This window comes from Sorghum bicolor, chromosome 2 (genome assembly GCF_000003195.3).
Source record: "Sorghum bicolor cultivar BTx623 chromosome 2, Sorghum_bicolor_NCBIv3, whole genome shotgun sequence".
Lineage (NCBI taxonomy): Eukaryota > Viridiplantae > Streptophyta > Magnoliopsida > Poales > Poaceae > Sorghum > Sorghum bicolor.
In genome coordinates, this window is record NC_012871.2 from 9,119,295 (window position 1) to 9,131,531 (window position 12,237).

Genomic DNA, 12,237 nt, shown 5'->3' on the forward strand with positions numbered 1-12,237 from the left:
TTTGGAGTAGTTTCATTTATCTCTTAATTAAGCTTGGTGCTTAGTTTAGGAATGATGATCTTACTTCCAAGGGGTTTTAAATTAAGCATGGTGCTTAGGTTAAAATGCCCTCCTAAATCAATTTAGACATGGTGTCTAGGTTGATCTTTGAGCCGATAGTATGCTATAGTAGATACTGGATATTTTGTTGGACTAACCCCTGCAGGAAAACTTTCAATATCGACCTAGGAAGTCCTGATATACAAACTCATTAGAGATAAAGGAGACACATGAAGTTTAACAATTTACACAAGGAAGGCATAGCTCACAAGAGATGATCCATGGAGGGTGCTACAAATACGATGCACAACAACTAAGAAAGGAAAGCTTCCACAAGGTGATACTTACCATCACTCTTCATGTAAGGTAACATCTTAAGGTACTTGACTATCACTTTTATAAGCTTCTCCTTGGTTCTGGCGTTCACATGAATAAAAAAGACAAACATGTATGATTTACAACTCTAGATTAACCAGCCCAGTCGATTCAATATGTTTAGTCCTGCCACCTTTGTGATCCCACACTCCTAATCATATGAGCTAGAATGTTATACACTCAATCTTTGGAAGATATATATATAAAAAAACATAAGTATAGATAGATTATCTTTCCATTAGGTTGAGCGATCTGATCTGACAAATATTTTAAATGCTACATTCATGATCTTATTATCCATCAACTTTGTCTTGCTCACTATGCTTAAGGTTCGAGAGAACGAATACACTTTTGGTTCTGTTGGTGTTTTCCACCAACAGGGCCCATGCACTTGATCTCTGCCTTGTCTCTATGAGCAGGTACACTTCGAGCAAAATATGACGGACTTTTACAACTCCCAGACTCCACCAAGTGAAGAACCTAGATCTACGAGCAGAAACACACTGGAGATACTGGACACTCAGGCAATCACTGCCCTAAGATGATTGAGGATGTAACTAATGGAGTAACCCCGTTGTGGAAGTAATTACTGACCTTCTGCCGGTCAAGAGAGACAACCCAGGACGCCCCGTCATCCCTATCTCCATCGGTATGGTGGACTTCCTAGAAGCACTCTGCAACTTTGGCTCCAGCGTCAACATTATGCCCAAGCCTGCAGATCAGACACTAAGTTTCCCAAAGGGAATATTGAAGAACCTCTACGTCCGAGTTGGCACCTTGTGCGCCCCAGCAGACTTCGTGATGATAGAGACTGGTACTGTTGAGAGGGCACCCATCATCCTAGGGAGGCCATTCTTGAACACCTCGGGAGCTATCATCTACGCTAGTGCTGCCAAGATCAGTTTCTACATCGAGGGGAGGAAGGAGACATTTTCCTTCAAGAACAAGACTACACAAATCTCAGAGCATTCCCGACATGAACCAAGGAAGAGGACCAACAAGAGGAACAGGAACAAGCAAATGTGGACCGAATCAGCTAAGATGGTCACTGCAGTTCAAGGAGGTCAAGATCGTCAACTTAAGTCACCGTTCCTAACCAAAAAGGATGACCCAAGTATGCCAAGCATCCAGTGCTCCATTGATGGATACAACTTCCAGAAGATGCTTTGCGATACCGGGTCAGGTGTCAACATAATGGCCGCCAGTCACCTATCTGCTCCTATTCGGAACCATGCCCCTAAAACCGACATACATTCAGCTTCAGATGGCAGATCAGACATTCTGAAAGGTTATTGTCTTGGGAGAAGACGAATTTGATCCACTCATCACCATTGGAAGACCGTTCCTCAGCACCGTTAAAGCAATCATCTACATTGGAACTGGAGAAGTCCACATGCATTTCCCCTCTGAGAAGGTACGCCGCTATTTTACTGACCCTAACTATATAGTTGAAGACTCTAAGCAGGTCAGAACAAGAAGAAGACGACGCAACCGCAAACAGAGAAGGCAAATTATCAAGGACGGATGGGCGGACTATGAAGGAGAAGTTGTAAGGTCAGAAGACATACAGCTTGAACAAAACTGTCCTGAGGAGACCGTAGTACCGAGTCAGGTGTGGAGAGAGAAGATAGTTATACACAAAGAGGAGGCACCGCCGGAACCACCGACTACGCCATCCAGGGAATCCCAAGACGACTGAGAAAACGGAGAGCCCCGTTCGGAGGACTTAAAAACACCGAACGCCTTGCCAAGAGAATTCAAGGATCAAAGAATACTACCAGACGGAGGACATCCTACTCGCTGTCAGGGTGCTGCCGACATTCAAATACACCTCCGCCACCTGCTAGCTACATCAGAAGAAACTTCGCCAAAATCCAGCTTGGGGAGAGCACCCCCATTTATCCAGCTAAGTGTTTCTACTCACGTTTATACTTTACTCAAATAATAAAAAAGTGCATAATCATAAAAACCCAAATAAAGATTTTGTGCTTATATATATATATCTTTGCTTCGTTTGCTAAACAAACAAATAAATAAAGTTTGCTATGAACCCTCATGATAAGCTCTCACATGGAAATGATGAATAGTTGCTCTACCATGACTAGTTCTCAAAATTGAAATCTCTCTCAAGTTTAGGCATGACTGTTATAATGTAAACCTGCTCTAAAGCTGAACTTGTGGGGAGAGTACTTGATCTGAAATCTAAGTCGTTAACGGATATGATATGGGAAGGTTGAGCTGTTGTTTATCTGTTCCTAGAGATGCTAGAATTCTGGAGAATTTTATCTTTGAAAATCTTTAAAATGTTGCATGATGAGTTCCTGTATGATGAGAGTTTAAATTCCTACCACAGCCATATATACATGCTTGCTAGACATTGAACCATACATTTACTTTTTACTGCTTATGAGCATTGAGTGTGGTCAAGCTGTGTAGACCCTTAGGAGCCTGTCATGTGGCTAAAATCAAGATTCACTTGCACGTTCACTCATACATGCTGCTTCTACTCCGGAAGTACGCATCCACATATATCCATCCATTTCCATCTCCAGAACCACCCAAAAATATTCTACTCCTAATCAAGGAGAGAATAGCCAAAAACATTTCTGTTTTCCCTTGTGAAATAAATGCTCAAGTTATCTTGTTACTACCACTTGCTATATTATCTCATGAGATGAGTGCTCTAAAAAAGAAAAAAAAGAGAAAAGAAAAAAAAGATACGAGGAAATAAAAAGGGGCAAGTGCCCGGAACCTCGAAAGAAAAGAAAAAGTGAGACGAGAGGTAAAAATGGACAAGTGTCCGACAGTAGAATTAGGGGTACAAGATACCCACCTAAGAGAAAAGAAAAAGAAAATATAGAGCATCTCATTCTCCTCAAAAAGTTCCAAAAGAGCAAGAAAGGTATGTATCCCCTCAAAAGAGCATAAGTAGAATTAGACTTTCACCATTGTTATCACCATCATCACCATACACCATTCATTCGCCACACATGCACATCTTGATTTGACTTATTGACTTGTTCTTCTGGATCCATGGTTTGACTATGCAATAAATGTCTTGTAAGTATGTATTAGTTGTCTTCCACCTATGAGCTCCAGATATCAAAAGCCTTATTAGAGTAGGGTGAGAGAGAAGGCAATGCCACTATGCCTTATACCACAAACACCACATACTTTGAGAGAAGGCATACACCATTAATACCTTGGTAAGGATCCAGAAATACCACAAAAGAGAGACTAGAGAGAGTCATACAAGGAATCTCTGAGTTTTATTTGAAAATCTGCAAAAACTCCAGAGCTATAGTTAATCGAAGAACAAGAGACATGGTGCTTGACTAGACTGTTCTATCTTTCAACTACTCAAGACAGAAGTGACGGTTACAAGTCCCATGGTGAAAGGTAAATGAGTAAGTTTTAAGTCTTAACAGTTTACTCTAACCAGAGATGAGATCTTGTTTAAACGCATGTGTATCTTTAAGTTATGAAACCACTGCAGAAACTCTTGAGTTCATCTTTGCTCAGGGACGAGCAAAGGTTAAGCTTGGGGGAGCTTGTTGACGGTCCTTAATGCTCATATTTAACCATCAACTAATCATGGAAAGGGATCCAAATACAACCAACACCCAGACTTAGGGTTTTATCTCACAGAATTCCACGAGTTTTGGTGTTTGTCTATTTCTGCAGGGGGTTATCAGGAAATACGGAGGAAAGGCCCACACGTCGGGTTTACATAGAGATATTAACGTGCCGCGCAATTTTCTATCATCTAGAAGACTCCAGAAGCCACGGGATCAAAGCGGAGGCCGAGAGGACTCAAGGACAGGGCGCCCGCCCAAGTCCTGAGGGCGCCCGCCCTAGAGTTCTGCCCAATTAGAGTCCAATTCGGGGATCGTGCTCCACCGACCTAAGGATCAAGGATAACCGTTCAATCAATGTCAGTTTGATCCAACGGCCCATATTCACTTGAAGGGACTATAAAACCAGACCCCCTGGCCCCTGGAGATCATACCTCTTCAACAGAATCAAAGTTAGGGTTTCAATTCTTCATCCAAGTAGAGAGGATCCCTCTAGTTCTTCTAGTTCTACCTCTAGTTCATCTAGATCTAGTTCTAGTTCATCTAGTTCTAGTTCTAGTTCCTCTAGTTCTAGTTCTAGTTAGTTCTAGTTGTAATCTAGAAAATAGGGAGAGAGAAGAGGAGAGCGGAGGAGGAGCCGGATCTGTCGGATCTTCCTCAACATTATACTTTTGCAGCATCTGGTTCGTTCTTCATCGTTCTCCAGGTTCTTCAATTCATAATTCCTGAGTTCTTTAATTACTTTTATTTACATTCAAGTTATTTATTGGATTCCCGCTTGCATCAAGTGCTCTAGTCTTTATAACGCTAGAGTAGTAATTAATAGATTAGACGTGGTGTTTAGTCTTGCGATTACCTGGAATTGCACCCAATCCTGCGGATTGTTGTGGTAGCCTTAGAGTAGTGACAGCCCTAACGGTCGACGTATTCCACCACGTTCGGATCGGTGTTTGTAGGACCGTAGTCAGACCTTCCTAGCCCCCTTCTCATCTCTTTCTGTGGTTAGTGCTCTGATGTCCCGATATAGATAATCTTGAAGTAATTCTTGATTCTTAGATCAACTAGAGAACTCTCAGGAAACTTTCTCTCTTCCCACCAAAAATAATTATATAGTTATCCTTGGGCGATCTTGGATCTTAATTAGTACACTCACGTTCCCTGTGGAAAATCGATACTCTGGAATACTCCCGGGTGAAAGCTACATCGGTATCCGTGCGCTTGCGGATTTTTCTGTTTGCGTTTAAAATACCCAACACACCCCAGTCCGCCTTAGATCAGAAATGCCGAGGCCGCCCAAATCCTTTGGTCGGCAGACTAGGGGCCAGGCGACCTTGCATTTGCCCCCAGCGACGCTATTTGTACCTGTCCAGATGAAAGATCGTCGCTGTTTGTCGATGGCGTCGATAGCCCACGGCGATAGGCAGAGGGCAATTGATGTGTGAATCGGGATTGCCGACATGGTCGCCTTGACAAGCGCAGTGCAACCAGCAACATTCAAAAGATTGCCGTTCCAGCCGAGAATTCTGGCTGCAACCTTATCGATCAGCGGCTGCTCCTCTGAACATCTCAGCATGTATATAGATAGCGGGACGCCCAGGTAGCGGCAGGGGAAACCTTCAATCACTCAGACCAGCACCTGACGGACCCGATTGAGGTCAGTCTCAGCACAATGCAGCGGCGTCACGACACTTTTTTCTAGGTTGGCAAAGAGGCCTGAGGCACGCCCAAAGATGGATAGTGAGGCTTTGACAGCTTGCAAGTCATGTTGTAGCGGCTTGAGGAACAACACCAGGTCATCAGCATATAAGTTCACCCTTGATCCCATACGACCTTGGATCGGTGCAAGGTGCCCAGTCTTCTCAACCCAATGCAGCAGATTGTTGAATACCTCCATAGCAAGCACAAATAACATAGGTGACAGGGGATCGCCCTGGCGAAGACCTCTTGCATGGCATATCCGGTGCCCAGGTCGGCCATTGAGCATAATTTTAGTGCTTGCAGACGACAGCACAATGGAGACCTAGTTCCGCCAACGCTGCCCAAAGCCCATATGACGTAGCACGTCTAGGAGGAACGTACAGGCTAAGGTGTCGAAGGCTTTGGCAATATCAATCTTCAGCAGCAAACAGGGATTATGGCGCTGGTGCAATGCTTTACAAGTGAGCTGCACACTGCGAAAATTGTCGTGAATGCTCCTGCCTTTTATGAACGCACTTTGGTTGCTATGCACCAACCGGTCGAGGACGGTGGCCAGACGTCGTGGCAAACACTTAGTGATCAACTTCCCAAAGCTATGGATCAAACTAATAGGTCTGTAGTCCTTGATGACCGCTGGGTTGTTCTTTTTCTTGAGTAGGATCATATAGGCATCATTCAAGTGGTGGAAGCTTCTGTAGTCTAACGACCAGAATGCATTGACAGCAAGCATGACATCGTGCTTGATGATATCCCAAGCTCTTTTATAGAACAAGGTTGTGAAGCCATTAGGCCCCGGCGCCTTGTCGTTAGGCATGTCATTGATGACTCCCCAAACTTCGCCCTCAGTGAACGGTACCTCCAAGTCATCCAGAGGCAGCGATGGTACTCCAATGGCTACCATGTTGGTCCTCGTAGACCGCTCAAAATGCACACCCAGGATCCCGTTATAGTACTCAAACAGCGCATCAGCCATGCCTCGATCAGAGATAATTTCTATGCCCTCAACAGACAGGGACTCGATGCGGCTCTTCCTTCCCCGATGACATGCCTGAAGGTGGTAGAACTTTGTGTTAGCATCACCTTCGGCCAAAAAGAGAAATCTGGACTTTTGTCTGGCTAGTGTGCGAGCAAGGGAAGCGAGGCCCAGCACTTGTAACTTAAGTGAACGACGCAGCTCAGCCTCCCAGGGGAGCAACGCCCTGCTATCTTGCTCAGCGTCGAATGCTAGGATGACCTCCCTCACCAGCGCCAGCTGTAACCTGATGCTTCCAACCTTTTTGCTGCTCCAGCTCTTTAGGGCCTTAGCTACGTTCCGGAGTTTGTGATCCAGCACCCTGCATGGGTCCGCACCCTCCGGGTAGGACTCCCAGGCACTGGCAACCACTTCGTCAAAGCCTGGGATGCACACCTAGTATGGTTGGAAGATGAAATGACGCTTGGCCTCCGAGGCCTCTAGTACATGCAGCAGCAACGGGCAGTGATCGGAGCAATCTGTGGATAGTGGCTTAAGCACATGATTCGGGAACGCCGTAAGCTAATCCGCCATTACGAACACCCTGTCCAACAGCACCAAGGTCGGTTGTTCTCGCTCGTTAGACCAGGTGTATTTCCTACCAACCAGGAATATCTCATCCAGTCTTGCTTGATTAAGAAAAGCTCGAAAACGACGCATACAATGACGGTCCATCCTGTCATTGTTCTTGTCCTGCGCTCGGTAAACCATATTAAAATCCCCACATAGCATCCACGGTCCCGACACCGTGGCTCCGAACTGCCTTAACTCAGCCAGGAACGCCACCTTGTCCGTGTCCGACTGCAGTCTGTAGACGACCGTAATCCACCAAGGCGTCGCCAAGGAAGAGCCAGAGATCTTGGCATTGAGTGAATGCAGACCCCTTGAAACATCCGAAACCGCCCAAAAGTCGCACCGCCAAGCCAGGAGAACCCCTCCCGCCGAACCCACAGACGCAAGAAACACATAGTCAAAGGATGGTCCTAGAAGTTCCAGAGCCAAAGTGTTATAGATTCCGGAGAGCTTAGTATCCTGCAGACACACCAAGGAAGGTTTGTGACAAACTAGACACTCCCAAACCACATTACGACATGCACGGCTATTGAGGCCGTGGACATTCCACACAAGGCAATTGAAGTTTGTAGCCATCTAGAAAACCAATGAGCAACACATAGGAGATCAGCAGCTGCGACGTTACACCATGCCGTCCCCCAAATCCGCCAAATCCAAGCTCATGGACGGTAGGTCGAGCCCGTCGTGCAGCAGCATTTGCAGGCAGTGCGGCTTCCTTGAGGTCATGCTACCTTGAAAGGCTTTCCTAAACCTTTCTTCGACCTCTGCGTCCGGTGCCCCCTCATCCACAGGAGAACCCAACTTTTTAAGGAGTAGGTTTTGAGCCTGCCTTGTCGTGTTTGGCGCCCGTGGGCCTGCAGCGATCCGGCCGCTCTGTCTCAAGGAATGTACAGAGACAGGCGTCCTTGCCCGTCGTAGCCGAGGCCTCAGACATAGGATCGACGTTTGTAGCGGCAGGCACACCTCAGCCTCTAGGGCATTTTGGACAACACTGTCCTGTGCCAACTGATTTCCCCTGGCCATTTGATCCTCCATGTGCTCCTCACCCTCAAGCACTTGAACATCATCCCCAGACACATGAACATCCATGTGTGTGATAGGGGACCGGTCCTGAGTTGTGGGGTGGTGTGGATGAGATGACTGAAGGCGTGGACCAAGGAGCTTGACCTCGGCCATGTCTGCCCACCAGTCCACAGCGGTAGCTGAAACAACATCCTCCGCAAGCTGGGGTATTTGAAGACTAATCCCCATCATCAGCAAGTGTGGTGCGACATTGATGAATCGCCCCACCACACCAACGTGGCCAGAGGCAGCGCTTCGCATCACCACCAGAGATGGAGAGGCCCATCCGATGGTTCTTCCTAGCGTACGCAGGGAGATTGGACTTCCCGGCGTGCGAGGAGGGGTTTGGCACGGCGTGAAGAGCCCAGCGGAGCTCCTGAGCAGGCATCTGACCGCTCCAACCAAAATCGTTGGGCACAGCACATCCGCCGTCGGCGATGAACGCTGCAACAGAGCGAATCTAGGCTGATAATTGTTATAGTTGCTATCGGGGGAGTCGTCTTCACTGTCCCTACGAGGGGTTGGCCAGTCGTCCACATCTGGTCTGCTACTAGCGCCCCCACCATCGCTCCCATCACCTGGATCATTGTCGCCGTCACCCGGAATGTCACCACCGTCATTGTCGGACCCCCCATCCTAGAACGCGACTAAGCGCATGCGCACCAGATAGGTCAAACCTGGGAGCGACGGGCGTCCCTCATCAGCAACGCCCCGAACAAGAGGCTCCGGGATGAAAATATGATATTCGTCATTGATAAGCGCCGGTCTTGCGCACCAAGCAGTGACAAAGAACTCGCGATCATCACCTTCCGCTGTGTCTCTGAGATTGGTGAGCTCAACGTTTGCGCAGGCGGCCCCGAGGATAGCCTGCACAGTGTCCACGCTTTGCGCGTGCAGCGGAAGACACGATATCCCGACCAGCACTCGGAAGCGGAACAAATCCGTGGTGGCCATTGACGTCCATCGTCAAGGGCGCCACACGAGGGGCAGCAGCGCTCCCCCCGGCCTGGATGCCAGAACATGCTCCCGGTCGCCATCTCTGCGGAAACGAATGACAAAGTCCTCCGGGAAATGGCGACGGACATCCACCTCGTCAGCTGTGATCTCAAAACGATTGAAGAGGTAGCTCTAGATCATCGCTGTAGAGACATGCGGTCATGTCCCGCCGACAATCACGACCAGCGCACGGGCAAGCAAGTCTTCTGCCTCCTGGATGGACGCCACCCGCGGAATGACGACTAGTGAACGCAGGCGCCGATCAACAGGAGTGCCAACACCAGACGGGCCATCATCAAGAATGGGCTAAGCCGATGAGGAAGCCGTTGGCGTCGGCACGGACGTCCGCGGCGGCGAACGCCTCCGCGGCGCCCCCCCGACGAGATGGCGAAGGCTGACCTGACGGCCGCCGAGAAGGACGCCGCGACGGCGAAGACCGCGAAGTCTGCCTCAAAGGCTGCGCCTGCGACGGAGGTGGTGGAGGTGGTGGAGGCGGTGGTGGAGGCGGGGTTGGCGGGGCGTAGCAACGAGGCACCGAGGTTGAGCGTCCGGTGGAGACCGACGTGGCCGAGCAGGTGTCGTCAGGGCTCCTCCCCTACGAAGGCGTAGTGCGCTGCCAGACACGACGACCTCCAGATGAAAGCGTGGTGCGCTGCCAGACACGACGACCTCCAGATGAAAGCGTGGGCGACCGCCCCCGCTTGAAGCCCACCGCGTCCGCGCGCGGCGGCAGAGGGCAGCTTGCTGCGAAGTGGCCTTCCGACCGACAGTTGTAGCACCTAGCCGGGAAGGGATAGTTCACCTTGATGTGGTCGGCAGCCAGGCAGTTGAAGCAGAGTCTGGCCAGCCCGCCCAGCACGGGTCGGGGGGACCTCTGAGGCGAGCTGGATGGCGAAGGCCGATACCCAGCCCTACGACTGCAGACCAGGTAGAATCCGTCTACATCAGGGACCCCCAATGGACGCGTCGGATGCGTAGAAGGGGAGGCCGGGCAGGTGAAAGCCCTAGTTTGGTTTTGTATAATTGATGAAACCCTAGTACTAACCTCTATACTAAGTGTGTGTAGACTTAATGAGGCTGGTACATGCCAAGTGATAGAGCAAGAGATGATCATGGTGATGACCACAAGATGATCAAGTGCTCAACTTGGAAAAGAAGAAAGAGAAAAAAACCTTTGAAGATCAAGGCAAAGGTATTGCTTAGGGTTTTGGTTTTGGTGATCAAGACACCATAGAGGATGTGATCACATTTAGGATAGATAGTCGTACTATAAAGAGAGGAATTCTTTGGCTAAGCGGTTATCAAGTGCCACTAGGTGTCTTTGTTCATATGCATGCATTTAGAACCTAGTGAGCTAACTTAACTCCTTCGAAGAAAATGATTGTGAAATTGCTAACACACGTGCACATGTTGTTTTACACATTGTGGTGTTGGCACACTTTGAGAAGAAGGTGGAGTTTGAAGGGTAGAGAGAGGATGGGTTCCTCTCTCCCTCGGCGCTTTTTGAGAAAATGAAGTACATATTTTCTATTACGCCGGTGGGAAATTTGGAGAAGTCGCGAGAGTGTTCCTCGCTGAGAAACATTCACCGGACGCTGGCCGTTGAGGCACCGGACGCAGAGGCTGTGCGTCCAGTGTGCTGTGGTGCTAGGGTTAAGCACCAGATGGTGAGCACCGGACGCAGGGTAGCTCCAGTTCATGTGTCCGGTACTATCTGACTTCGGCGAGTAAACCTGACTGGAAGCACAAAAAGCGTCCGGTGTTTGCCTCCGGTGGCCTGCGAGTTTGCAGACCTCTCTGTGTTTAAGACTGGTGTGCACCGGACGTGTCCGGTTCCAACTTGACCGCGTCCGGTGCTTTACAGGTTACCGTTAGATTCCGACGCGTGAGATTCAAAAGGCGACACGTGGCTGTTTCTAGAGCACCGGACGCAGGGTTGAGCGTCCGGTGCCTCCTGTTGAGCGTCCGGTGACCCCGTATTTCACCCAGTGAAAGAGCCAACGGCTCTATTTGTATGAGGGGCTTATAAATACATGTTGGCCGGCTTGGGGCTTACTATCTTGGCATTCTAGCATACTTGACATACTTGTAAGCCTAAGCAAACACCTCCCACTCATCTCCTTCATAGATTAAACATCTTTGTGAGATTGGGAGTGATTCCAAGTGCATTTGCTTGAGTCATTGCATCTAGTGGCACTTGGGGATCGTTCTATCTGCGGTTTTCTTGTTACTCTTGGTGGTTGTCGCCACCTAGACGGCTTGGAGTAGCGGAGGAGCATTGGCACGAGTTGGTGATTGTTCGTGGCCATCTCTCTGTGATTGTGAGGGGTCTTGTACCTTCCCCGGTGGAGAGCCGAAAGGTAACTCTAGTAAAGTGCTCGTGTCATTGAGTTACCTCACTTGTGGGTAGGTTCTTGCGGTGTCCTAGTGAGGACGAGGTTCGTGCTACACCTCTTAGCCACCGAACCACCAAGTTGGTCGACACAACGGGGACGTAGCGTGCCGGCAAGCACGTGAACCTCGGGAGAAAATTGTGTGTCTCCATTGTGATTGTTCATTGGATTTCCCCCGGTGATTGGACTTCATATTATTGATTGGTTCATCCCCTCTATGCGGTGGTATAAAGATCAAACCATCTCATTTTACATTCCCGTAAACTAGAGTAGCTTACTTGTTTAGAAACTTTGGGTAGCTTTCTAGTATAAGTAGTGACATAGCTCTTGTGTGCCTAGTGATTATATCAACTAGAATTGTTGGATATGTGGCTTGCAAACACCCCTTTAGAGCTAGAGCAAAAAGCTTCGCTTTGTTATTCACTAACCTCTTGCTATAGTGAGTTTGTAGATTTTTAAATAGGCTATTCACCCCCCTCTAGCCATATTAGGACCTTTCAGTAGGAGGGGGGGC